This window comes from Heptranchias perlo, chromosome 12, assembly GCF_035084215.1.
Source record: "Heptranchias perlo isolate sHepPer1 chromosome 12, sHepPer1.hap1, whole genome shotgun sequence".
NCBI lineage: Eukaryota > Metazoa > Chordata > Chondrichthyes > Hexanchiformes > Hexanchidae > Heptranchias > Heptranchias perlo.
The window spans coordinates 5,744,607-5,771,685 of record NC_090336.1 but is presented as its reverse complement, the minus strand read 5'-3'; the positions used below and the strand labels follow the sequence as shown (position 1 = coordinate 5,771,685).

Below are 27,079 nucleotides of genomic sequence, written 5' to 3'. Positions count from 1 at the left end.
GGTGATCGGGCGGCGTGAGGAGTGCGCGTGCGTGGACATCGGGCGGTGTGCGGAGTGCGCGTGCGTGGACATCGGGCGGTTTGAGGAGTGCGCGTGCGTGGAGATCGGGCGGTTTGAGGAGTGCGCGTGCGTGGTGATCGGGCGGTTTGAGGAGTGCGCGTGCGTGGTGGTGATCGGGCGGTTTGAGGAGTGCGCGTGCGTGGAGATCGGGCGGTTTGAGGAGTGCGCGTGCGTGGAGATCGGGCGGTTTGAGGAGTGCGCGTGCGTGGAGATCGGGCGGTTTGAGGAGTGCGCGTGCGTGGAGATCGGGCGGTTTGATGAGTGCGCGTGCGTGGTGATCGGGCGGTTTGAGGAGTGCGCGTGCGTGGTGATCGGGCGGTTTGAGGAGTGCGCGTGCGTGGTGGTGATCGGGCGGTTTGAGGAGTGCGCGTGCGTGGTGATCGGGCGGTTTGAGGAGTGCGCGTGCGGAGAAAGAAAGTTCTGGAGAAAAGCGAAGTGCGATCGAGGAAAGTCGGTGAGTGAAGGGCGGCAGCGCAGTCCCGGGGACCGCGAATATAAAGCAACGGTCTGTGACTGACGATAGTGATCGCAGATTGAGTAATGTCGGCGGCCCTGGGCAGGCTGTTATTTCGATCTGAATAATGTCATCCCGAGAGGGTCAGTGGACAGACGGCGGGACGCCGGGCTTGTGCTCGAGTTTGTCAGGTGCTGTTTCAGGAGGAAGCGCAGCTACCCAGGGCCGGTGCTGCAGGGTGAGGTGGAAGGACCATCCCTTCCCCTTCCCCATCCTGCTGAGGGTGAGGTGGAAGGACCATCCCTTCCCCATCCTGCTGAGGGTGGGGTGGAAGGACCATCCCCTTCCCCTTCCCTTCCCCATCCCCATCCCCTTCCCTTCCCCATCCCCATCCTGCTGAGGGTGGGGTGGAAGGACCATCCCCTTCCCCTTCCCCATCCTGCTGAGGGTGGGGTGGAAGGACCTTCCCCTACCCCATCCTGCTGAGGGTGGGGTGGAAGGACCATCCCCTTCCCCATCCTGCTGAGGGTGAGGTGGAAGGTCCATCCCCTTCCCTTCCCTATCCTGCTGAGGGTGGGGTGGAAGGACCATCCCTTCCCCTTCCCCATCCTGCTGAGGGTGGGGTGGAAGGACCATCCCCTTCCCCTTCCCCATCCTGCTGAGGGTGGGGTGGAAGGACCATCCCCTTCCCCATCCCCATCCTGCTGAGGGTGAGGTGGAAGGACCATCCCCTTCCCCTTCCCCTACCCCATCCTGCTGAGGGTGGGGTGGAAGGACCATCCCTTCCCCTTCCCCATCCTGCTGAGGGTGAGGTGGAAGGACCATCCCCTTCCCCTTCCCCTTCCCCATCCTGCTGAGGGTGGGGTGGAAGGACCATCCCCTTCCCCATCCCCATCCTGCTGAGGGTGAGGTGGAAGGACCATCCCCTTCCCTTCCCTATCCCCATCCTGCTGAGGGTGGGGTGGAAGGACCATCCCTTCCCCTTCCCCATCCTGCTGAGGGTGGGGTGGAAGGACCATCCCTTCCCCTTCCTTATCCCCATCCTGCTGAGGGTGGGGTGGAAGGACCATCCCCTTCCCCTTCCCCATCCTGCTGAGGGTGGGGTGGAAGGACCATCCCTTCCCCATCCCCATCCTGCTGAGGGTGGGGTGGAAGGACCATCCCCTTCCCCTTCCTTATCCCCATCTCCATCCTGCTGAGGGTGGGGTGGAAGGACCATCCCTTCCCCTTCCTTATCCCCATCCCCTTCCTGCTGCTCCTCTCTGGTGATATATGCACCTGAGGTTTTTGCTCTGCCCTATCGGGGAGAGATTTGATGTCTTCACCACAGACCAGAGCTCGCTTCCCTGTTGGGCTGACTATGGCTGTGTCTACAGCCCTTTTTGTATTGCCAGGGTAGGTTGGGGGTAAGAAATTGGTCGGGAGGTATCGGTCTCCCCACCCAGCCAGTTCTGTGGTCGGGCCATTGGCCCAGCCCATAATTCCTCTCAGCTCGGCTACCCAGCAGCAGCGTCCAAGGTTTGAACGGATGATTCCTGCCTTGAGCTGTGGGCGTTGAGGCAGCTGAAACATGTTTGTGGCTGTTGGTCTACCAAAGAGGACCGTAACAATGTGTCTGTCAGGCCACAAAACATTTGAGCTATTGGTAGTATTTGGAGCAACATGGGTCACCCCCAGGCCCAGGGGAAATCTGGGTTGGTGTCGGTATGGACATGTTTCAATGAGTGGTAATTCCTCCTGTATATAAAACAAATGCCCATTTATATAATGCCTTAGATTCAATGAGCTACTTTGAAGGGCCAGACTCTTGTTATATAGGCAAACATGAAAATCATTTTGTGCACAGCAAGATTCCACAAACAGCACTGAGCTCAGTGAAGTGCTCTTGGTAAAGTTGGTTGATGGAATGTTGGCCACGGCAATGGGAGAGCTTGTAGTTCTTTGAATAGGTGCCACGTGATCTTTAAAGTCCCCCTGAACTGACAGAATTTTGGTTTGATGTTTTATCCGAAGGAAAGCACCTCTAATTAAATAAATGAGGTCAAACAAATTTTTTATCACACTCTGATAATGCTCATTAGGGATAAAACAAATTATTGTAGGTGCATAATGTTGGGAGTTTATGATAACATCTCCTAGTTCTGGGAAGCTTTCTTTTTGCCATGCAAGCCCCTTCCTGTTTGGCCTTTCACAGCAAGGGGAGATCTAGTCAAATTCAGCTGGCATTTTGAGTTTTTCTTCAAATAGGAGTGGGGGCTAGATCTGCGTAGATTGTTGATTTGGGCTTTGCCCACTTGTTTGTTTTAAATGGGATAGTGGAAGGGTTTATTAATGTGTACAGTACACTCCTGTTAATTTGAAGATCTTTAACCTTAAAAAAAAAATTGAGCTAACAGATCATGTGAATTAAGAAACTTTGAATTAAGAGGAGTAGACTTAGAGAACCTGAAATTCCAAGTATACCAGAGGTGAGGCAGGGGCAGGACTTCTGCTGCCATAATCCAGCCTTTAGTGCTGCAGATATACTGAGGGATGGAAAAAAATGTGCAGAGGTGAGAATTAGGCACCCTTAATGGAGGAGAGGGGAAGAAAGAAAACTAAAAGAAGTGGGAAGAGAGGTAGAAACCTGGTGCACCAGCAGGTTATAAAACCAGCTACTGTTTAAAGGGGCAATGACAGGACTGGAAGTAGCAGGCAACCAGGCAAGAAGGATGGCAGCATGGGGCGATAAAAGAGCAGCCAATTTCAAGGATTTGGACCTGGATGTCGTCCTGTTGGTGATATGCATAATAAAGTTTGAGGGCTGGCGTGCTGCAAGAATGTGGTTCGCACTCTGTGAAGGGAGGTGGCTGTGGTAGTGACTGCCACCTCCTTGACTCCTTCATTAATTACCCTCACCGTACTCTTTGTGCTGGCCAGAGGCCCGAGCCAAATTTGGATTGGGCCTCATTTGAATGGAAGCGATGAGCTGCAGGTGCCAAATGGGTGTCCAAAGCAGCTCACCGACCGGGCCTGAGAGATTCCTGCCAGCTCCGATGCCGAACTGAAGTGCAGGTAGGTCTGGGAGGAGGGAATAGGCAAAGCCGAGACTGAGAGTCTGGGCCGGCAGTAGTTCGCAGTATTTTTGTGGATCCAGGAGATGCACTAATCCTTTTGGGACCACAAAAATATAACTTTTAAAAAGGTTTTGTGCCTGTATTTTGAGTGGCCACTCCTTTTGAGTGGTTCGGCATTAGTTTGCATTAGGGACCATGATTTGCTTAGTAAAGCGGGCTTATGCCTGTTTCAGGTGGGCGGACTACTTCCACATTTAAAAGGCTGCCTGAATATGGTATCAGGCAGGCCTTGTGTGTCAATGGGGTTTCCAAGATCTTTTTTTTACCCTCACCTCTCAATTTTCAACTCCTGACTGCCTGATTTTCAGGTGCAAAACGGATGGTCTTGAGTTAAATTTCTTTTCCTGGGAATCTCAGTCTTCAGTTGGTGATGCATCTGACAGTAGATCTCTATTCCTCATGAAGAAGTAGCCTTGAAGATCCTGGGGAGCTTTGTGGCCGAACCTGTCGGGGATGGAGATCTAGGATAGCCAGTGGCAGTTGCAGATTTGTCTGAACTATCTGTAGCTTGCCTGAATAACGAGTGGGAGTGAAACATGCTAGCATGCAACATGATCAAGCATCTTCAAAAGCTGCAGAGCAACCGTCCTGGTAGCAGCATAACTTTGTAGCACTTCTCATTTTCTTTTTTTCCCCCACATAACCTAAAGCAAGATGCCTAGGAGGAGGAGGAGCCAGTCCAGCCTCATCCCTGCCCATGTTGGCATTGACCCTATCACACTCATTCTCTAGACCAGAGAAAACAACCCGGGAGGATGGATTGTTCGGATGAGGATATCTCACTGGTTTAGACATAAAAAAACGAGGATGCAAGAGGAGTCGGAGGTGAAAGGATCAGTCAGCTTCTGGCTCGAGAACCTGCAGACTCGATTCTCTGGGATCCTGCCGTATGAAGGAGGGTACTGGATGGAGGCACTGAGGACGACCATGAATGACCTGAGATAGATGGCAAGGGTGACAGTGGAGTCCAATACCATTCTCAGTGCTAGTAACCAAGAAGGATTTGACACAATGCAGTGCCATCCAGAGATAATAGCAACACCAGAAATATCTGCATCCGCCCCTCTAACTGGGAGCCGCCAGACAGATCTGTGCATCCAACGTGGATACTTTGACCGTGGCCTTCAGGCCTTGGCGGGACCATTTGAAGAGAACAATGGCAGTTGGCTTCAACAATAACTTGCATTTATAACATAGTAAAATGTCCCAAGGCACTTCTGAGAGCTTCAGGGTGCCATCTGTCGGATGTGCAGAATCTTAACTCTACCATTAGGCCTATCCTTCCTCTGATCAGATGGGAACTCAGATCCAGCACAAGTGGCGTGGCTAGTGTCCACCTTCATGATACAGTCCTCTCCCCTGTAGACAGCTGATGTGTTCATTATAGCCTTTCTTTTCAGATGCTTGTAAACAATTTTGCAACACCAAGTTATAGTCCAACAATTTTATTTGAAAATCACAAGCTTTCGGAGGCTTCCTCCTTCCTCGGGTGAATGTCAAGAAATCCTCGAACCTTTCACATTTATAAATCACAGAACAATACCTGGTGATTACAGATAGTCTTTCCAACTGCCCGTTGCCAAGGCAATCAAAGTGTTCAGACAGAGAGGTGTTACCTACAGGGCCACCGAATATACAAACAACCAAGAAAAAAAAATATTTTGCAGAACACACTGGCTCACTATCTAACCCATACAGAGTGCTAATGTCTGAGCTGGTGCCTGGGATGGATGGAGTGCCTTATGGAGGACAGTCCTCCTGAGAATGCACTAAGTTGTCTCCTGCAGGTAGTGCTTGCTGGTGAGAAGGTCCTAGAAGAAAGAGAAAAGGAGTGAGAGTTGGATGACAGTTAGAAGCTGGACATTTACAGGTGACGGTCATGAGAATGCAACTTGAATTTGTGAAGAATTGTATAATTGTGCCCCTGAGGGTGCTCCTGCTAGGGAACAGTTCCTCCCTCCTTGCCCTGACTATCTCCGCTAGGACCTCCATGGGAAGCATCAGAAAAGCAGGGGGCAGCACTTCGACTCATCTGTGATGTCAAAATTTCTTTAATAGAAGGACAAGCAAAAATCAAAGTGGGGAATGCAACATTGCTTTTAGAGATGCATCTCTACTTTAAATAGGCTTTTTTTTAAATTCTCTCTCTCTCTCTCTCTCTGCCATTTTGAGTTTCTTTCTGCCTGCCTGTGTAAAAGACACAATGTATATCGAGTGTACTGGGACGTGCTGTTCTCCGTGACTGGCCTGTTTGAATAACAACGACACCTTTTGATTGGTGTGATGCTGTCCCAACATCGTATAAGATATGCGATTTGAGAACCTTTTCATTCAATCATCTGACGAAGGAGATAATCTCTGAAAGCTTGTGATTTTAAAATAAATTTGTTGGACTATAACCTGGTGTTGTAAGATTCCTTACATTTGTCCACCCCAGTCCATCACCGGCATCTCCACATCTTAAATAGGCTTGGGGAAGTATAATGCAAATTATGTGTATCATGTGAGTGGGCTGCCCAATTCCCGGCGCAATTGAAATGGAAATGAGGCCCACAAGTTAAGATTGCATGGGCCTCACACTGACAATATCATGGGTGCTTCCTGCCTGCCCTGCCCCTGCCCACCTGATTCACATCCCGAGTTAAAAGTGGGGCTATAGTTCTTTCTATTCTTCCTTAATGCACCATTGCCTTTTAACCAGATCTCATTCAGAAGAAATTAGTGTGGTCTGTAACTCTGGTGGAAGACTACCTCCTACTTGGTTGTCTTCTCCTTTAGTGTTGTCTTATCACTTTGGCTCACAGTTGGTAACACCTTGCCTCTTACTGAAGCCTCTCTGCCTAGCTATACTTTCCACCACCTCTCTCAATTCCTGCTGGAATCAGACTGCTTGTCTGACATCTGGGGTAGAATTTCTGCAGGACTTCCCTGATCTGCTGCTGTAACTTAGTAGCTGCTGTTTATGCCATTTCTCCAGGGTCTCTGAAGTTACAGCGGGAGATGAGTGTAACCTCTGTGGAAATTGCTGGTGCCAGTCTATTGTAATTTCCTCCAGTTAGACTTTAAGATGACAAAAGCAGTCGTCTTTGGCCTCTGATAGAAACTTCATTTCCTTGCCCTTGATTCCATCCTCCTCTCTGGCCACCGTGTCAAGCTGAATGGCACTGTTCACAACCTTGGCGTCCTATACGGCCCCGAGATGAGTTTCTAATCCCATACCCTCTCCATCACAAAGACCGACTAGTTCCACCTCTGTAACGTTGCCCTCCTCTGCCCTCACCTCAACCCATCTGCCACTGAAATCCTCATACACGACCTTGTCACCTCCAGACTTGACTGTTCCAATCCTGAAACAAAAAAGAAAATGCTGCAAACACTCAGCAGGTTAAGCAGCATTTGTGGAGAAAGGAAAGCAGGGTTAATGTTTGCAGCCAATGACCCTTCATCAGAACCGTAAGATGTTACAGGTGAACAGCTTAGAAGGAGGCGAAGACCCATGGAAAAGGGGGTGGGGAGAAAAAAGTGAGAGACTAGTCTATGATTAGGTGGAGACAGGAGATGATTAACTGAAATAAATGATAATGGTATATGACACAAGGAGGGAATAATGAGAGAAATTAGAAAAATTAAAAGATATATCTGAGACCAAGAAGATGTGTGAATGGTTACAGCAGAATAGCAGAGGAGGAGGGAAGCTTGGAAAATCTGGTAAAGTGGAGAAGGCTTCAGTGGCCTGGGAATGTGGTGGAAGAAAAAGGCAGGCAGACACTGGGAGTGCAGACCATCCCTCCAGGCTCAACATTTCCCAACAGTCTCCTCACTGGCCTCCTAAGCTCCACCCTACACAACTTGTCCCCTCTCCTCACCAACCTCCATTAGCGCCATGTCCACCAGTGATTTGAATTCAGAATGCTCATCCTATTTTAAAATTGATGGCGGAGTCTTTAGCTGTCTTGAATCTACACCCTGGAACTTGCTTCATAAACTCCTCTGCCTTACTACCTCTCCACATTCCAAAACTCCCTAAACCTAAAAGAAAAAAGAAAAACTGCAACTTCTGGGAATCTGAAATTAAAATAGAAATTGTCTATTCTGTTTTCAGATGCTGACTGACCTGTATATTTCTGGCATTTTCTGTTTTTCACCCACATTATCTACCTCTCAACCATTTGGTGGTGATCTGCACTAAATCTTCTTTTAGTGCTTGGCATATGTTTTTGCCTCTGGGAAATATCTGAGGGCTTTTACTATGTTGAAGGTGCTATTGGGCAGGAAATTGGACATGAATTTATATTTGAGGTTAGGATCAGATCAGCCATGATCTTATTAAATGGCGGAGCAGGCTCGAAGGGCCGATTGGCCTACCCCTGCTCCTATTTCTTATGTTCTTATATAAATACAAGTTGTTGTCGTCTTCCACCTAAAAGTGTTTGGAAGCTTTCAACGACTAGACTCCCTTCTGTGGAAAATTTGATTACAGCAGGCACAGTTTTTATGTTCTCAGTCTGATTGTAGCTTGTATCTAGTTTCCAGTAAAGATTTCTTAAAAATCCTTGTAGTTGAATCTACTTCACCAGTGGTCCCCCAATGGGTTATTTTCTTTTACCTAGGTAGGACAGGCCAAACCTCTGTTGTGGATCTGAGGTGGTTGTCCCAAAATGTTCTTCATGAAGTGCAGGTAAAGCCACCAGTTCCTTTACTGATGCCAGTGATGGATACATCTCTGTTTTGATTAGGAGCTCACATGCTAGTTGACAGCAGTAAACTTCACACAGTACTTAAAGAGGCTTAAGTAGTGCTATTGTCTCTAACCCACTTTCAGACCTTGGTTCAAGACAAGTTTATCTGACAAAAGCACGGTACTATAAAGATAAAATATTAATTGTCCAATATGGTTAAATCATGGGTTAACACTCAGCACAATATGTGCCTGGGGTAGACAACCAATTTAGTCCTCAATCAGACCATGGTCCCTGACTAATAGCAACATTTATTTATTTAGCGCTTTTAAGGTAATAAACATTCCAAGGTGCTTCAGAGGTGGAAACAGGTGTTAAGTGGTTGTAAGAGAAGAATTGGAAGGGTGGGTGGTGAGCAAAGGCATGGTTGAAGAGGTGGGTTTGTTGAGGATTTTGAATGTGCAGCTCTGAATTTGTTGAGGATTTTGAAAGGTGGTAGGGAGGAGGAGTTTAGGGAGAGAATTCCAGAGTGTAAGGCCCAGACAATTGAAGGCTCTATCACTGATAATAGAACAGAGATGGGCGGGGGAATAAAGCACAAGTCAGTGTCAGAAGAGCGGAGAACGTGTGCTGGTGCGTAGGGCTTACAGTAATGTGCAAAAGTGGTAAGGGGAGAAACCCCGTGCAGAGATTTGCATTTTGAGTTCAATGAGTTGGGAAGTGAGGAGCCAGTGGTGGTCGGCCAGGACAGGAGCGATAGAGAAGCAGGACAAGTGCAGGATAGTATGCGGGTAACAGTTTCTGATGAGTTGGAGAAAGGGAGGCTGGTGAGGAGAGCATTGAAGAAGTAGAGTCTGGAGGTGACAAATTAGTCATGAAATAATCATTGACTTTCTTATTTCTCCTCAAGGATTGTGGACAAATAGCAACTTCTCTTGCAAATGGATGCTTCTATACACTGTTCCTCTGGTTTCTCTTTCTGTGATTATTCAGAAAAATCCTGTTTTTTTTTGATAACTGCATTGGCCTCAAACTGTTATTCGTGAACATTCTGGAGTTAAGTAGTGATTGGGTGATCACACTTCCTCATAAGAAGAGGTGCAGAGCGCCACTTCTATTTCTCTGGCCATGTTCTCAGATTTAGTCAGGTCCAATTTGACAGTCGTCTTTTGAGTGGTCTTCTCTTTGATGCAGCTTAGCTTACAGAAAAACACGCAAGAAAGCCTACAGTATTTAATTGAAAAATGTTCAGTGGTGCTGCTTTTGTCCACTTTGTTCACTTTTCTGTGATATCACCTTCAACGGGGGCTCGTGAACGAGATGATCTTGGAGAGGGCAGGTGGAGATATGGGGTAGAAATTAGAGACACAGATTCAGGATTGGGCAGGTGAGAGCCATGGGGCAGATTTGGCTTGGTTGGCAAAGGGAAGGGGAGGAAGTAACAGCGGCAGCTGAATGGATGGTCTGAACTTTAGTGACAAAAAAGTCTATGAGCTCCTCGCACTTGGAGGTGAACGTGGAAGAGGTAGGGGAGAGGGGTTTGCGGAGATGGTTGGTAGTAGAGAAAAGAAGCCAGGGATTAATTTTTGCAGTGCTAATAAAAAAAAAAGACACAATTCAATGATTGCCAATACTCATTGTGGCATACTGTAGGAGTGGCCCTTTGGCCACATCCCAGGTTCCTACAAAAAGCTGTATCTCACTTCCGCCCTCATTAGGAGCTTGTTATTTTTTTTTAAAGTTCATGCGTCATCCAGCTAGATTCAGAACTACCTGACAGACAAACTTGAAGTGTCCATTGCGAATATCTGTAAACGTGCAACTTGGAATAACCTTCATACCATCCCCAAACACTGCTGAGGGGGTTTATTTTAGTTGAGGATTCAGAGTAATTTTCCTTAGACACACCTTGGAACAATATTGTGTTAGTTGGAGTCTCCATTTCCCCCAAAGCTAATACTTGGTGAGTCTGGAGTGGTGAACAGGTACATTGAGTGAGAACCTTCAGTTCAAAATGAATTGACATTGGCTCTACTTGTATATTTATTGGGAGCAAGAAGGAACATGTTGTTGACAACTGTAGCGTTGTGATATTACCATATTAAAGCATCTTAATGGTAAATTGTCCCTTGTGGGTTTTTTCCTGTTTGGCCTTTGTTTTGAAAAATTAAGTCTATTCTAGAAAGTGGTTAATCTTTTACTTTGTTCTTTCAGTAAAAATGACATAATTCATCCTCTCGACTCATATTTGACGAATAGTGGCAAGATTCGCCATAATCGCATGTACTTATTGTTACTTTTTTAAAACATTTCAAAAATCTATGAAAATGTAAAAGAAAAGTCTTATCTGTGCCAATGTTGCATTGCATCATATTAAGACGCTGACACTTTTATGAGCATGGTAATTGTAATCTCTATGGAAACGCAGTCTAGTATTTTTTAAGTTTTATTTCTTTTTAATGTGATATTATGTAGGCCATATTGTAGAACAATTTCCCATCTTGATCTTTCTCCATATTCGGATGTGCAGTTAACAGCAGAAGATGGACCTTACCTTTGGAGTAGTGTTGGCCTTCTCCCTGCTGAGCACTTTGTGGAGCAATGCAGTTGCGGTAAGAAATGGATGAGATATTGACATTGTTAGTTATGTCCCCAACCATTTTTGTACTCATTTTGTAACATTATTATTATTATTAATGCAGGTAGAACGTTTGTTGACGTCCACATTTCAAGGTTCGTTTTTTGTACAGAATTTCACGCCCAGGTATTTTCAAATTTGAAGGTATAACTGGATACCAAACATGATGCATGCTTAATCCAAAACTGAAAGAAAAGGACAGATAAAGACTTTTCATAATATTTTGCTTTCCAGTACATTGTTTTTGAAATTAATTGCTATTGTGTTGCAAAGTGTCCAATTTTCTAATTGACAAAGCTACATTGGTTTCTTTACAACTATGGTTTAGTGATAATGTAAACATTTTTAAAATCAAAAATACTTGAACCAGGGGAAAAGTTACATCATGGAATGGAAATTTGATTTTGTATTGAAGTAATGTTAACAGTGGTGTCTCCTAGGAGTCAGTGTTGCAACCAAATGCATACAAATCTTTAAAACTGGGAGGACAAGTTAATAAAGCTGTTTTTAAAAAAAAATTATGTGGGATGCTAGACTTATAAATGGGGCTATAAAGTACAAAAGCAAAGAGTTCATTCCATATAAATTATTGGTTAAGATGCAATTAGAATATTAGCCTCGTGATTATAGTGTAAGGAACGGGATATTGAGACTGACTTGGTGTGCTAATGTAATACTCTTATTTATTTTTCTTTACATTATAGCAATGTTATCTTTCAGCCTTTTTGTTAAATAGAGAAGTATGTAATATCTTAAAATACTTGCAAGTATACAGCAATTCTAAGTTAGTGACCACTGAAGTTTTGAACTGAGACAGACCCTTACAGCATGGTTAGGTTTTAGTATGATGTAATTACCTGCTTAGTGAAAGAAATTAATTGGTGACGTGCCATTAAATACTAGTTCTAAGTTTCAGGAAGCTGTAATAAATGATATGGTTGCAATGACGACAGTTAGACCTGCAAAAGGAAAACATCAGGGTTAATATCTTTTTAACTAATGTTTCTGTAGAATGGTACAGAATCAAAGACAGACTCCTGATTAAAAATTTCGCTTAGTGGAATATCAATTATATGCAGCAAAAGAGGAATTTTTGGTTAAGATATCAAAATAGGGGAGTTATACTAATCATGTTAGTTCAATGGAAACACAGCTCATTAGTAAGGAAATCAGCTTATTAATTGAAGTTATTAATAAGGTATAGGTCCAATTAGTTTTCCTTATTCAGTGTTACATTTTAACATTTGGTACAATCATGTAATGTGGAAACATACTGCGGACCATGTAGTTGGGGGTAAGAGATAAGAATCCTAAGAAAGTGGAAAGCAAAATGTTTATATCTTCACTCACGTCAATCACTAGAAGTATTGTAAAATTACCAGTTTAAAGACGTAAAACTGAACAAGACTTGATTAGGTCTGTGTAGTTTGCCATATGTGGACATTTTGATAAGGACTTTGTAGTCCAGAAAGGTATAAAAAGTTACAAACTGTAACGAGGATTTGGATTCGGAGGGGTCTATCAACCTGAATACTGAACTCCGAACTGTAACACTTTTTGTGTCCCCAACCATCAGGTGCGATTGTAAGTACTATATTTTATGTGTATGCCTAAGTATTATGCTTAATAGAACTATGAAAACTTGACCTAATTGTTTCAAGAACCATAATTGATCTTGATGAATGGATAGAACATCTAATCAAATAAAAACCTCCTCTAACGATACTAGTAGACCATGGCAAATTGTGAAATTGAATTAAATAAATCTGGTAATTTGTGCACTAACACCAGAAAAAAAGACTAATATTTGCTGATTGGTTCACTAATCTCCTTCAGGGTGGGTACATGCTACCTTTTCCTAGTTTGGCATGTATGTGACTAGAGTCCAACAATACATGGTTGCCTGAATTGCTCAAGGCACTAGGGATGGGCAGTAAACACTGCCTTGTCAGTGATGCCCTATCCCAAGAACAAATAAGAAAAAAAAGTTTAAAATATTGTGCCCAGAAGAGATTCACTAAGAATCTACCAGGGTTATGGGGCTTTAGTTGTGAAGAGAGTCAGGAGAAACTGGGGCTCTTTTCATTAGCACAAAGAAGGTTAAGTGGAGATCTGATAAGCGGTCTTCAAAATTGAGAGGTCTGGCAAAGGTAACAGGGAAAGACTTTTCATTGGTTGGTGAGGGCATAAAGTTAAGAACATGAAAAGACAAGCTTAAGAAAAAAAAAATTATATCAAGGATTGTTAAAATTACCAAAACAGTGGTGAAAGCAGAATCCATAATCGCATTTTAAGAAGGAAGTGAATAAATACCTAAAAAGAAAAAATTTAAAGTTTGGGGGAAAGGCACGAGAAAGGGACTAAGTGGATAACTCTCTGAGAGCCAGCACAGTCTTCAAGGGGTGAATGGCCCTCTGTAAAATTCTATCCCCGTTTTCTTTTTATGGGAGAAGAAATAGGTTTCATTTTTTTTAAATTTTGTAAAATGTAAACTGAAGGCAGTGATGTTATTTCCCTTTTGTGCTAATTATGAGGCACTCAAAATTACAAACTTGGTTTCATTTTCTGACACACGTGGCATTGAGATTAAACATTGAACATGAATGATCAGCACAGAATTGCATGTTTGTGTGCAGGAATTTACTGTCCCATTAGCTATCCCAATTGTTTTATTTTCCATCTGTTGGCACCTTGCTTCTTCTTGGCTTGCGCAGATTTTATATTTGTTCCTTATCAATTAGAAAAGTATATCCCTTGGCCTTCCGGATTGTTACGGGGACCAATCACCAAAAGTGTCATGAATTCAAATTGTTGAATGCAAAGAATTTATAAATGGGTAGGAATGCTGAAAAATGCCCGTACCATTCTGTATTCCTCAATGTTTCACAAGTTTCATGAACAATTCTGAACCATTCAGAGCAGATTATCAAATCATAGTTTAGCATCTTAAAAAGCTTCTTGATCATATGGCTCACATTTTGTGCTCTCCCAATGGCTCAGTAAGTTTCTCCAGTGAGTAGGTAAGCTATACAGACCAGGAAGGCTCAAACCCTGTTCTGTTAGATGATCTCATCAGAGCAGTGGTAAGAGTACTACAGTTGATCATTGCACCTTCTCCATTTTGAGTTTGTATGCCCTCCCTTCAAGGCTCTGGTGTGATCAGAGTACTTTGAGGAACTCGCAGCTGCTGGCAGGTGGATCTCAGTATTTACACTGGGATCCAAGGCGCAAAGATTTTCAGCCGTTTTGCCTCTGGTCTATTTTCAGACTCTGTTATAAAACCAGTCAATGAATTTCCAGACAAATGGTACGTAAGACCAGGAGAACGCCATTCAGCCCTTTAAGCTGTTCTGCCACCATTCCATTAGATCTTACTGATCTGAATCTTAACTCCATTTACCTGCCTTGGATCCATATCCCTTAATACCCCTTGCCTAACAAAAAAAAATCTATCAATCTACAATTCTGGCCTCTTACACATCCCCGATTTTTCTTTGCTCCACCATTGGCGGCCATGCCTTCAGCTGCCTAGGCCCAAAGCTCTGGAATTCCCTTCCTAAACCATTCCGCCTCTACCTCTCTCTCCTTTGCGACGCTCCTTAAAACCTACCTCTTTGACTAAGCTTTTGGTCACCTGTCCTAGTCTCATGGCTCGGTAACAAATTTTGTTTGATAATCCCAGGAGAAGGCCATTCAGCTCTTTAAGCCGTTCTGTCACCATTCCATTAGACCTTACTAATCTGAATCTTAACTCCATTAACCTGCCTTGGTTCCATATCCATTAATACCCTTGCCTAACAAAAATCAATCTCAGTTTTGAAATTTTCAATTGACCTAGCCTCAACAGCTTTTTGGGGGAGAGTTCCATACTTTCCACTACCTTTTGTGTGAATAAGTGCTTCCCGACGTCACCCTTGAACGGCCTAGCTCTAATTTTTAAGGTTATGCCCCCTTGTTCTGGACTCCACCACCAGAGGAAATAGTTTCTCTCTATCTACCCTTTCAAATCCTTTAATCATCTTAAGTACTTCATTAGATCACTCCTTCGTCTTCTATACTCGAGGAATGCAGCAACTTGCATTTAAATAGCGCCTTTAACGTAGTAAAATGTCTCAAGGCGCTTCCCAAGAGGGATTATCAAACAAAATTTGTAACCGAGCCACGTGAGATTAGGACAGGTGACCAAAAGCCTAGTCAAAGAGGTAGGTTTTAAGGAGCGTCGCAAAGGAGAGAGAGGTAGAGAGGCGGAATGGTTTAGGAAGGGAATTCCAGAGCTTTGGGCCTAGGTAGCTGAAGGCATGGTCGCCGATGGTGGAGCAAAGAAAATCGGGGATGTGTAAGAGGCTAGAATTGTAGGAGTGCAGAGATCTCTGAGGGTTGTAGGGCTGGAGGAGGTTACAGGGAGGGGTGAGGCCATGAAGGGATTTGAAAACAAGGATTAAAATTTTAAAATCGGGGTGTTGCCCGACTGTGAGCCATTGTAGGTCAGCAAGTACAGCCGAGTCTATGCAACCTGTCCTCATAATTTAACCCTTATAGCCCTAGTATCATTCTGGTTAATGTGCTGCGCCCACTTAGAGGTCAATATATCCTTCCTGAGGTACAGTGCCCCGAACTGAACCAGATGCAGTCTGACCAGAGCTTTATACAACTGTACCATCACTTTGTACCACCCCTTTGTATTCCAGCCCCCTTGAGATGCAGGGTAACATTCATTAGCCTTTTTGTTTTTTGTACTTGTCCATTAGCTGTTAATGATTTCTGTACATGGACCCCAAAATCTCTTTGCTTCTCCACGGTTCCTAGCTTCTCGCCATTTAGAAAATACTCTGATCTATTTTTCTTAGGTCCAAATTGGATGGCCTTGCACTTCCCCACATTGAACTCCATCTGCCACATTTTTGCCCTCTCACTTAATCTGTCAATGTCCCTTTGCAACTGTCTGCTACCATCTACACTAATTACTGTACCACCTAATTTAGTGTCATCAGCAAACTTGGATATACGGTTCTTTATGCCTTCATCTAAGTCGTTGATAAATATAGTTAAAAGCTGAGGCCCAAGTACAGATACCTGGGGACACTACTAGTTGCAATCCTGCCAATTGGAGTATGTACCCATTATCCCGACTCTCTGTCTCCCATCTCCTATCCAATTCCTTACCCATCTCAAAAGGTTGCCTCCAGTTCTACGCTCTTCCAGTTTTGTTAAGTCTCTCGTGGAATCTTATCGAATGCCTTCTGGAAGTCCATATAAATAACATCCATAGATACTCCCTTACCTACCACGTTAGTGACCTCAAAGTTAGGTTAGTTAGACATGACTTATCCTCTACAAATCCATTCTGGCTCTCTGATCAGCTCATATTTATCCAAGTGCTCAATTTCATGGTTTATCTCTCCCACCCTTCTTAAATAATGGAATAACATTGGCAACTTTCCAATTGTGTACCCAGAGGTTCACTATTTCAACAGGGCAGAACATAGCTAGATCAGCATATAATCCTGATGACGTCTTGACTCATCGCAAATGCTTTTACAAAGCCAAATTATTTGTGCAAAGTCTAGGATTTTTAATGCTGCAATGCATTGTACAGTGGAAAGGGCAAAGACTGGTGTCTGATTTTCTAAATAGCAAGTTCCTGATTTTGATTGTGATGAAGGATGAGCCTTTGAGGGAAGAAAGGTTTTTCTGGTTGAAAGAAGCATCACCTGTGCTTTTGCTCACACAGCTTGCAGTGATTGAGGGAGGGAGGGAGGGAGGGGTTTCCAGAGGTATTTTAGCAGATCGGCAACAGCAGTTGATACTAGCTCAATTGCTAAATTTAAATCTGAGATGGATAGCTTTTTGGCAACCGAAGGTATTATGGGATATGGGCCAAAGGCAGGTATATGGAGTTAGATTACAGATCAGCCGTGATCTTATCAAATGGCGGAGCAGGCACGAGGGGCTGAATGTCCTGTTCCTATGTTCCTATCATCTGGCTACCTTTTCTTTTAATAAATTGTGTGGGAGGCAATAGATGGCTGGGAGGATTGAAAAGGAAGGTAGAAATGTTCTAAATTGGAGGAAAATTCTAAAATTAAATACTTGAAATTGTTATTGATTTTCAGATGCTTTGAAAGAAAAAAGAATAGACTTCAATGATATAGTTAGCAAAATCATGGAAGTTAACAAACAACTGGGTAAGAAAATTGCTGGCGTAACATTTTTCTGCAATTCATAAATTGTTTTAGATGCTGTCATGAAGCAATGGACACTGGTTCAAAGCTTGAGGACAGAAAAATAAATAATTTCATTGATAAGGAGCTAGATGTTTTCAACAGAGTATGCCACTGATACTGTCACTGTAACTATAAGTATACAATGGAAGAAGTTTTGAAACCTAGCCCATCAATGTGGCTTCTGGCTTTGTTGACTGGTTTGTTGCAAATTAATTTCTTGAAACAAGACTTGTACTCTCATTCTCATTCCCTTTCACTCTTATTCATATTCCTTCACTGTCTCATTTCCTCTCTTTTGCAATCCCTTTCTCCCATTAGGTTTGATTTTCCATGATGGTCATGGATGGCAGTGGAATGTTTCAATACAGGTTTTGTGCATGTCCAAGTGACCCATATCCAACCCTGACAAGTCTTCGAGAGCCATTTAGGCCGATTAATTGCACATTTAAAACAAACTCTGAGCATGTAATTTGCCATTCAAAGGGAGCTCGCAAAATCAGGTGTGGGATATCTGCAAAGGGCTGCAGCAGCCACTTAAAGGGAAAGTAATTTTTTATGGCAAAGCTTTAGAAGAAGATTTTGCGATTTTTGTTTACAGTTGGCAGACTGATAATGGAACGCTGCTAAGACAGAGCCCCCAGATTTTCAGATGTTGCAATGGAACTGCTGCTGCAAAAAGTGGGGATATGGAGGGTTGCCCTGTTTGGCATTTCGCAGCTTAGAAAGAGTTGACATAACATTAATTCAGTCTGCACCACCTAAGCAATAATTGAAAGATGATTTTGTACCTGAAGAAAATAACCAAGTTAAGGCAATCCGTAAGTACCTTACACCTGTGTTCAGGTTAGCTTGCAGCAATGGCACAACTCGATCACTGCCTTCCTGATGAAGTTTAACACATTAATTATTTATTTTGATGATGTGACAGGGGAGACGTTACGGCTTAGTGATCAGATTAACATTGGAATTCCCATTAGAAATGTTTACCAGCAGTTCACAATGGTGTGTGCCATATATATATAGATTATATATATTTTTAATTTATTAAACTTACTTCCCAGGTCAGAATTTTTAAGTCAGGCTTTTTGTCATTTCACAACAACCTGATTAAGTCTATTTATTGAATTGTTTGTGTCTTTCTTAAGGTTTTTTACTTCAAGGCCTCAGCCTTTCTCAAAAACCTGGGCTTCAAATGGATATTTTTTAACCAAAGTAATTGAAGAGAGTTTCCAATTGCATCTGTACATTCTAAGCACTAATAGATTGTAGAATGTCCTAGCATTGCATATACTCAGAATGCATGATTCAGTTTGCAGAATTTCCTAGTATTTATCAGTAGGTTTTTTGAGTTGAAGTAAAGGGTGTACTCTCTGATCCTGCAGCGAATTGTGAGTTTCTTTGCTTTTTCCAAAAGCTTCAAAATAAATTGGAAGTTCAATTCTTAAAGCTTTAATTCAGGCAAGACTCAAAATATTAATAACTGTTTCAATTCAAAACAGAAAAGATAGAACCTGTGATTAGCAGCAGTGTGGTTTCTTTGTTGACAGAAAACAAAACTAAAATTGTTTAAGAATGTGATCTGATATGTTATGGCACGTTTGTAGTGTAATGGTAGCTGGGAATTCACTGTGGTCATAAAAATTGGGGTAGGGTGTGTTCCCGTTGGGCTCCTACCCCATTTTTAAGCAGTTGCAATTTCCAGTTTGGGAGAGGAGTTGCTGCTGCTTCTGCCAATTCCTGTAACTGTATTAATATGTAAAATAGATAATGAAAGGATGATATTGTACATTAAAATTCCTTCTGCCAGTGTGCTCTAAATTACAACCAGACCAATGAGGGGTGGCTTGCCAAGATCAGCTGATTCTGGCAGATATGCTGCATTCATAGGTGCACACTGCCTGGATAATGTCTACCCAGATATCTCCAGTTTGTCTACATATTTTTGAAACTTTTTTTTTCTTTGTGAAGCTACTGAGGTGGAGTCAAAACTGGTAGAGTGAGGAACTCTCTGGTCACCTGCAACTTTTCAAGCTCCACCCATAGTAAGAGAGATGACTGAAGAGCATGGGTTTCCCTTTGGGAATTCCTCTGTGTGCAGTGTTGATGGATGAGGAAGAGGAGACCCAAAAGGAGCACATGCGAATGGCAGCACTGGAGAACCTGCCACGACCTCCTCTCCCCTACTTATGAGTCTATTGGCACAGGAGATCTTACGAGGGTATGAGTGAGGAGCAGTGTCTTTGAGTTAGATTCACAAGGGAAACCTGGATGACTTGTGCCAGATTTTACACACCAACCTGCAGCTCGGATCAAGTGCCAAACAATTCAGCAGATGGCTGTCAAAGTGAGTATACTTCTCAGTTTTTATGTCACTGGCTTATTCCAGGCTGCAATGGGATCTGTGTAACATTCCCTAGGGTGCTGTCTGGTCCGGCATTTGCAAGTGACTTAGGGAATTCATTCATTTTGGAGTGAGTGCAAGACTGCAGCATAAAAAGGCTAATCAGTTGTACAATATTACTGATTTCCATAAAATTCAGGGGACAGTGGAAGGGGCCCCTCCTGTGAACCCAATGAATAATGAGCAATAAAGAAATGCCAGAGACTTCAAACAAATATTTTGTACCTGCCTTCACAGTAGAAGACAGAAAAAACATACCAGAAATAGTGGGGAATCAAGGGTCTAATGAGAGTGAGGAACTTAAAGTAATTAATATTAGTAAAGATAAAGTACTGGAGAAATTAATGGGACTAAAAGCCGACAAATCCCCTGGACCTGGTGGCCTACATCCTAGGGTTTCAAAAGAGGTAGTGGATGCGTTGGTTTTGATCTTCCAGAATTCCCTTGAGTCCAGAACAGTCCCCGTGGATTGGAAAGTAGCAAACGTAACCCTGCTATTCAAGAAAGGCGGGGGGAGAGAAAAGAGGGAACCAGTTAGCCTGACAGTAGTAGGGGAAATGCTAGAATCTATTATTAAGGAGTAGTAACAAGGCACTTAGAAAATCATAATATGATTAGGCAGAGTCAACGTGGTTTTATGAAAGGGATATCCCGTTTGACGAATCTATTAGTCTTTTGCGGGTGGAACTAGCAGGGTAGATAAGGGGGAACCAATGGATTTAGTATATTTGGATTTTCAAAAGGCATTCGATAAGGGCCACACGAGGTTACACAAGATTAGGGCTCATGGGATTGGGGGTAATATATTGGCATGGATTGAGGATTGGTTAACGGACAGAAGACAGAAAGTAGGAATAAACGGGTCATTTTCGGGTTAAATGAGGGGACCGAGTATAATGTATCCAAGTTTGCTGATGCTACAAAGCTAGGTGGGTAAGTAAGCTGTGAGGAGGACGCAAAGAGGCTGCAAAGGAATATAGACTGGTTAAGTGAGTGGGCGAGAAGGCAGCAGATGGAGTACAATGTGGGGAAATGTGAAATTATCCACTTTGGGAACAATAGAAAAGCAGAATATCTTTTAAAAGGTGAGAGACTAAGAAATGTCGGTATTCAGAGGGATTTGGGTGTCCTTGTACATGATTCACAGAAAGTTAACAGGCAGGTACAGCAAGCAATCAGGAAGGCAAATGGTATGTTAGCTTTTATTGCAAGGGGGTTGGAGTACAAGAGTAAGGAGGTCTTGTTGCAATGATATAGGGTGTACAGTTTTGGTCTCCTTACCTAAGGAAGGACATACTTGCCTTAGAGGGACTGTGACGAAGGTTCACTCGATTGATTCCTGGGATGAGAGGGTTGTCCTATGAGGAGACATTGAGTAGAATGGGCCTATATTCTCTAGAATTTAGAAGAATGAGAGGTCATCTCATTGAAACGTATAAAAAGGGCTTGACAGGGTAGATGCTGAGAGGCTGTTTCCACTGGCTGGAGCATCAAGAACTGGGGGTCATAGTGTCAAGATAAGAGATCGGCCATTTAGGACAGAGATGAGGAGAAATTTCTTCACAGAGAGGGTTGTGAATCTTTGATATTCTCTACACCAGAGGGCCGTGGACGCTGAGCTGTAGAGTATATTCAAGATTGCGATCGATAGATTTATGGACATCAAGGGGTATGGGGATAGGGCAGGAAAGTGGAGTTGAGGTAGATGATCAGCCATGATCTTATTGAAAGGCCTACTCCTATTTCTCATGTTCCTATTTCCTGCATAGAAAATAACTCCACTCCCTGAATGTTCAAATTGTTTGTGACACATCAACAAATTTTCCATTTGAAGGTCAAATTTTTAGGGAGTTGTCACAACATTTTTGTTATTAAGCAGTCCAGCCTCTTCCTCGGGAAGGGAAAACAGTCAAGTGTCCATATGGCTTCTGGGTGACAAAGTGTATCCTTTCTTTCTGTGGCTCATGACTGCACTTCGAGTGCTATCATCACCAGCTGAATATCAGTACAATGAGGCATGTTAACTAGTTATTGAGAGGACTATTGCGGTCCCTGAAAGTAAAGTTCCAGTGCCTAGATAAACCTATGTTACTATGGGGTACTGTGTTATGCTTCTGAGCAGGTCTGTCGCATCTTGGTGCCTGCTGTGCCCTAGACAACTTTGCTGTTCAGAATGGCAAAATAATGGATTTCCTGGAGGAAGGTCTGGCTACTGTGGAGATGGAGGTGCTTGGAACCTAACGTCAGGTGAAACTTGATTGGGGGTGGTGGTGGGTGTGGCCCTGCCCCGGCTGTCAGAGAAATACCTAGGCAGATTATTAGCAATATATTCTCATCGGACTAATAACAGTCCCCAGCTTATGTGGCTATACCAATCCTTTATGAAAATATTTGCCTTTGTATCTCAATAAACAACCTTGCCACTTCACTCTAATCAGATCTCACAATTTAATGAGCTCATTGAATAACAGAGCCAGTTCAGCCATCAAAATCTATTATAATGATAACAAGAACTCACATTCAATATTTGACCCTACTTCTTAACACCATACTTCCTCTGTGTGCATAGACGTTTCCTGGTACTTCTAGGTGTAACCTGAGAACCAGTGTTTCAAAATGTGATTGGCTACATATTTGGTGCAAGAGCCACTTGGTACTGAGAAGGACCTTATCTCATAACAGCTGAGGGTACTCAGATATTTCCAGCAGACAGCTGATATGATAGGGAGGACAAGTGCTTGTAGCATGAGGATGGAGACTAGTTAGAGAACCGTTGTACCATGCTGTGGTGTACATTGAGGCGTGCATCAAACATTTTTGCACTTCAGTTTTTTTTGGTGCCAAGGAATGGACTGGGATTGCTGTTATGAAGTGACTGGGCATCTGAACAATCTGCTTTCTGTTCTGAAAAGATTTTTGAAGAAGCAAGAAGATACTTGGGTAAAAATTCACTACAGTTGAAGATGCTGACTAAAGCTGGAAGAAAAATCAGTTATCTGCTGACCCTTTGAGTTGTTGCTGCCACTTCAAATTATTGTAGGCTTTTAAATCCTGTAGCAAAGTTTCCCCACCCTGCTCTTGCATTTCACTTCTGTTGTACAAATGAGTGGTTTCCATGAATTCTACCAGGGTCAGTAGCAATCCGTGCAATTTCCATGCCTATTTAAAGTAGAATGCATCTCTTAAATTGAGGTTGCAGTCCCTGATGATCTAAAAAAAAAGGTTGCAGTCCCTGATGCCAGATTTTGTTCTCCCACTGGACACTGTTAGGACTAATGAGTTGGAGGGCTATCTCAAGGCTTTCTGATGCCTCTCTGGAGGTCCTTGTGGAGGAGGTCAGGGCATGGAGGGAGGTACCGTTCTCCAGCACCCACAGAAGCATCCCCAGGGCCACTATTCAGCAGACCTGGACAGAAGTGGCTGATAGGGTCAGTACCAGCAGCATCACCCCCAGGACCCGGCTTCAGTGTAGTGAGAGTTTCAGTCACCTCATAAGAGTAGCAAGTACAGTTCTTCATCTCTCTCAACACATGACAACACTCTTTTCACCCCTTTCCCACTGCTTTCAACAATTCCTTCCATCATATCCTTCAATATACAATTACAACACTGCAACAGCTTTTTTTTTCATTCCAAACACACTCACCTCTTGCTTTGCTGTCTTCACATGCTAACAGCATTCTCTTCTCACATCCTCACACTTGTGCACCCAGCACTCTTTGGAGCCCATGATCGTTAGGAATATGAGGGGCAGTGAGTGGCAGCCCATGACCATTTGAAGCACGAGGGTAGAGAGTGGGAGTCCATAACTGTTTTGAAGCGTAAGGGTCAGTGAGTGGTAGCCCAGGAACGCAAGGGGCAGAGAGTGGGAGGGGCAGAGAGTGGGAGCCCATGACCGCCAGGAGTGGGAGGGGCAGAGAGTGGGTGCCCATGACCGCCAGGAGTGGGAGGGGCAGAGAGTGGGAGCCCAGGAGCATGGGGCCAGAGAGCGGGAGCCCATGACCGCCAGGAGCGCGGGGGGCAGAGAACAGGAGCCCATGACCGCCAGGAGCGCGGGGGGCAGAGAGCGGGAGCCCTGAACCTTTTAGGCCTTCCAAGCTACCGCAAATGATATTTGCAACATCACTTCATACATAGGGCATAGATGCATCGAGCAAATAACTGATGCTTTGTTCAGCGGGGCAATCACCTTTATTATTTCCCCATTAGAAAAGCAACAGCAGAATGAGAGGACACAGTAATGTTTTCATAGGGTTAGAATTACCAAAGTGTAGGGGATTATTGATGGCACCAATGTAACTATCTGTTCTCCTAAATACAATTCCATGTCTTTCATGAACCTCACTGTCCAAGTGGTTTGTGACCGATGGCCACCTTTGTGTATGGCTGCCTCAAGTTGTGTGTAGAGCCCCAGTACGCAAACACCAGGGGCTCAATTTTAAAATGGTGGTGGGTTGGCAGTGGGGAGGGGCGTGAAGGTGCGCGTGGCAAACCCGAATTTAAAAAAAGAACTTACTTTTTCCGACGTGATCGCGATGTAACTGATGGTGATTAAAGTTCTCTCCAGGTTTCGCGTCAGGCAGCCAGCCTGATTGACAGGCTGGCTGCCAACAGGAGCGGCAACGCCGGGGCGGTGTAGGGCGGGGGGGAAAGAAGAGAGAGAGAGGGAGATCATCCGACGCTGGAACAGAGAGTGGAGGACGCTGAAGGTCGGGCGGTGGTGGGGGGGGGAGGGAGATCAGAGAAGGGGACTGAGGGAGACATCGGACATCGGAGCAGGGTGGAAAGGTAGGTTTATTTTGCTTTTTAACTTTGTGCAATGGTTCTTTTATTTATTTAGTTTATTTTTGCCTGATCTGGCCGTTCACGTCTGGTTTCAGGCGTGAATCGGAAGCCATGGGAAAGCCGGCCAGGTAAGTTTGAAATCGATTTAACTATCTGGTATGTCAGAAATAAAGTACCTTAAGTACCTCAGTGAGGTACGTTTGGTTCTTTTAACTATTATCCCGCCTGCTTTAATTGCTGGCAGGACTTCCCATTCATGAGGCATGCGCGTACAGGCATGTCTGTGGGAAACCCAGAAGTCAGTGGGTTGGGCCGGCTTTCTCACCCGCTTGGGATTTCCCTGATTTTCGCAGCCCCCATGTACCTGCAATTTCCTTTGAAAACAGGGGCCCAAGTGTCACTATGTGCTGGGTTTCTACCTGTCCAATACAGTGAGAAGGTTGGGTGTGGCCACACTGGCCGAGCAGATGCCGAGCAGTCCTGTCCGGCTGGACTGTACCCCACCACCTGTTGCAGGTGGAGAAGTTCCTGAGGAGGAGCCCCTTCGACTACAAGGCCGTCAGACAGTGGTTGACAGAACATTCTGAGTGTCCTGCAAGGAAAGGAGAGGGTGGAACCGATCGGGCAGTTCCCCGACCAGACTGTCAATGCCATTTGCCATAATGTCTTGTCGCCAGAACTGACCAACAGGTATCAAGATGTAGCCTGGATGGTGATGAGAAGGGCCCTCTCAGTGCGGTCCTTCCAACACGTACAGAATCTCGGCACCACCGCAAGCTGCCCTCAAGGCTGCGGTGAAGAGGAGATCGCCGTCCACCTCCTGATGGACTGCCCCTTCGCGCAGAGGGTGTGGAGAGAGATGTGTTGGTACCTGTCCTGGTTCATCCCCAACACTTCAGTAATACAGGACGCTATACCCCGGGATGCGCACAGAGACAGATATCAACTGTGGCTGGAAGACTATCAACTCGGTGAAGAAGGCCCTTTGGTCCACCCGAAACCTGCTGATTTTCCAGCTGAAGGAGCTGTCCCCGACTGAGTGTTGCCGACTTGCACGCTCCAAGCGAGGTCCGACCTATGCAAAGGCTCAATGGAGAAAGGCCAACGTGTAAGGCCATCCCACCTTGTATTGTACAGCATGTATCATAAGATATGTATTGTGCTTAAATTGTATTTTGGAATCATATGTATGATCCATGTTGTACTGTTCTGAATTGTATAGCCTTGGAATTGGTATCTTTTAAATTTTATGAAATAAAATATATTTTGAAATATATATATATAAAAAAAAAAGTGGTTTGCGATCAGGAACACGGTCATGCAGGTTAATGCCTGCTTGCTAGGCAGTAGTAACAATTCTTTAAGACTGTTGTTTGATTCTGTTTTATTTGAAAGAGAAGGCAGACTTGAAGGATGGCTCTTATAAGACCATGGTTCCCTTCTGTAGCTTCGGCTAATGTAACGGTTTTATGAAAGGGAAATCGTGTATTTGGATTTTCAAAAGGCATTCGATAAGGTGCCACATAAAAGGTTGTTTCGCAAGATAAGGGCTCATGGGGATGGGGGTAATATATTAGCACGAATAGAGGATTGGTTAACGGACAGAAAACAGAGAGTAGGGATAAATGGTTCATTTTCAGGTTGGCAGGTTGTAACTAGTGGATTGCCACAAGGGTCAGTGCTTGGGCCTCAGCTATTTGCAATCTATATTAGATGAAGGGACTGAGTGTAATGTATCCAAGTTTGCTGATGATACAAAGCTAGGTGGGAAAGTAAGCTGTGAGGAGGACACAAAGGGCTCGATTTTAGCACCCGCTATTGCGTGCGTTCTCGGCAGGCGGGCCCCGAAAATCGCAAAATCCAGGAGCGGGACCGGATCGCGCCTCGATCCCGCCCACTTCCGGGTTCCCCGCTGACGCGCCGGCGTGTGCGCGCAGCCCCTGCTGGTGGGAATCCCGCAGGCAATTAAAGCCAGCGGGATGCCACTTGACAATATTTAGTTTGGTATTTCAGGTCATCAACTGACCTGATTAAGGGACTGTGTGTGATTTTAGATCAACATGGGACTGTTTCCCACACTGAGGGAAACACTCCCAGCTCGAATGGATGTGTTGCAGCTGTCAGCCTGTGGCAGTTGCAAAGGTCCATTTGACAGGTGGGGGGGTTGGGGGGGGGGGGGGGGGAGACCCTCATCCATTGCAGGAGGCCACTCTGTCACTTGGGACAAAGTTTGGCCTCTACCACCCTCCTCCTGACGGTCAAAGTCACCAACCTGCACACTTACCCCGGGGTCCGGAGACATGTACCTACCTTGCGGACCCCCTCACATGTACATCTTGCGGATGGGGGCCGCCGTAGCTGCAGTCATGACCTCCTCGGAGGGCGAACAGTATCACCAGCGTTGCCATCCACGCCGTCCACCTCTGACACGTGGAGCTCCACAACAGAGTGCTGTGACACATTCACCTGTACAGCAGGAGGGAGGGCTACTGCAGAGAGAGATGCGTCACAGAGGGCACTACCCTCGCCACACGTTCCACAGACCGAGGCTCAGCCTCCTGGACCTCTCTGAGCACCAGTGCACACGGAGGCTCAGAGTCACTCGACATGTAGCCGTGGACATCTGCAGCCTCTTTCATGCCGAGCTGCTCCTGGCTGGCCCGTGCACCATCTTCCTACCTGTCGCTGTCAAAGTCACCACTGCCCTCCCGAACTTCTCCAC

General features: G+C 44.6%; 1 long non-coding RNA gene across 1 annotated transcript; it reads left to right on the top strand.

Moving 5' to 3' along the window:
* Positions 1–426: 426 nt before the first annotated feature.
* On the top strand, positions 427–25,602 carry LOC137327809 (uncharacterized). The gene is made up of 5 exons (XR_010964551.1): positions 427–514; positions 10,840–10,921; positions 11,012–11,042; positions 19,140–19,515; positions 24,790–25,602. It is a non-coding gene; the product is annotated as an uncharacterized lncRNA (long non-coding RNA).
* The last annotated feature ends 1,477 nt before the right edge of the window (positions 25,603–27,079 follow it).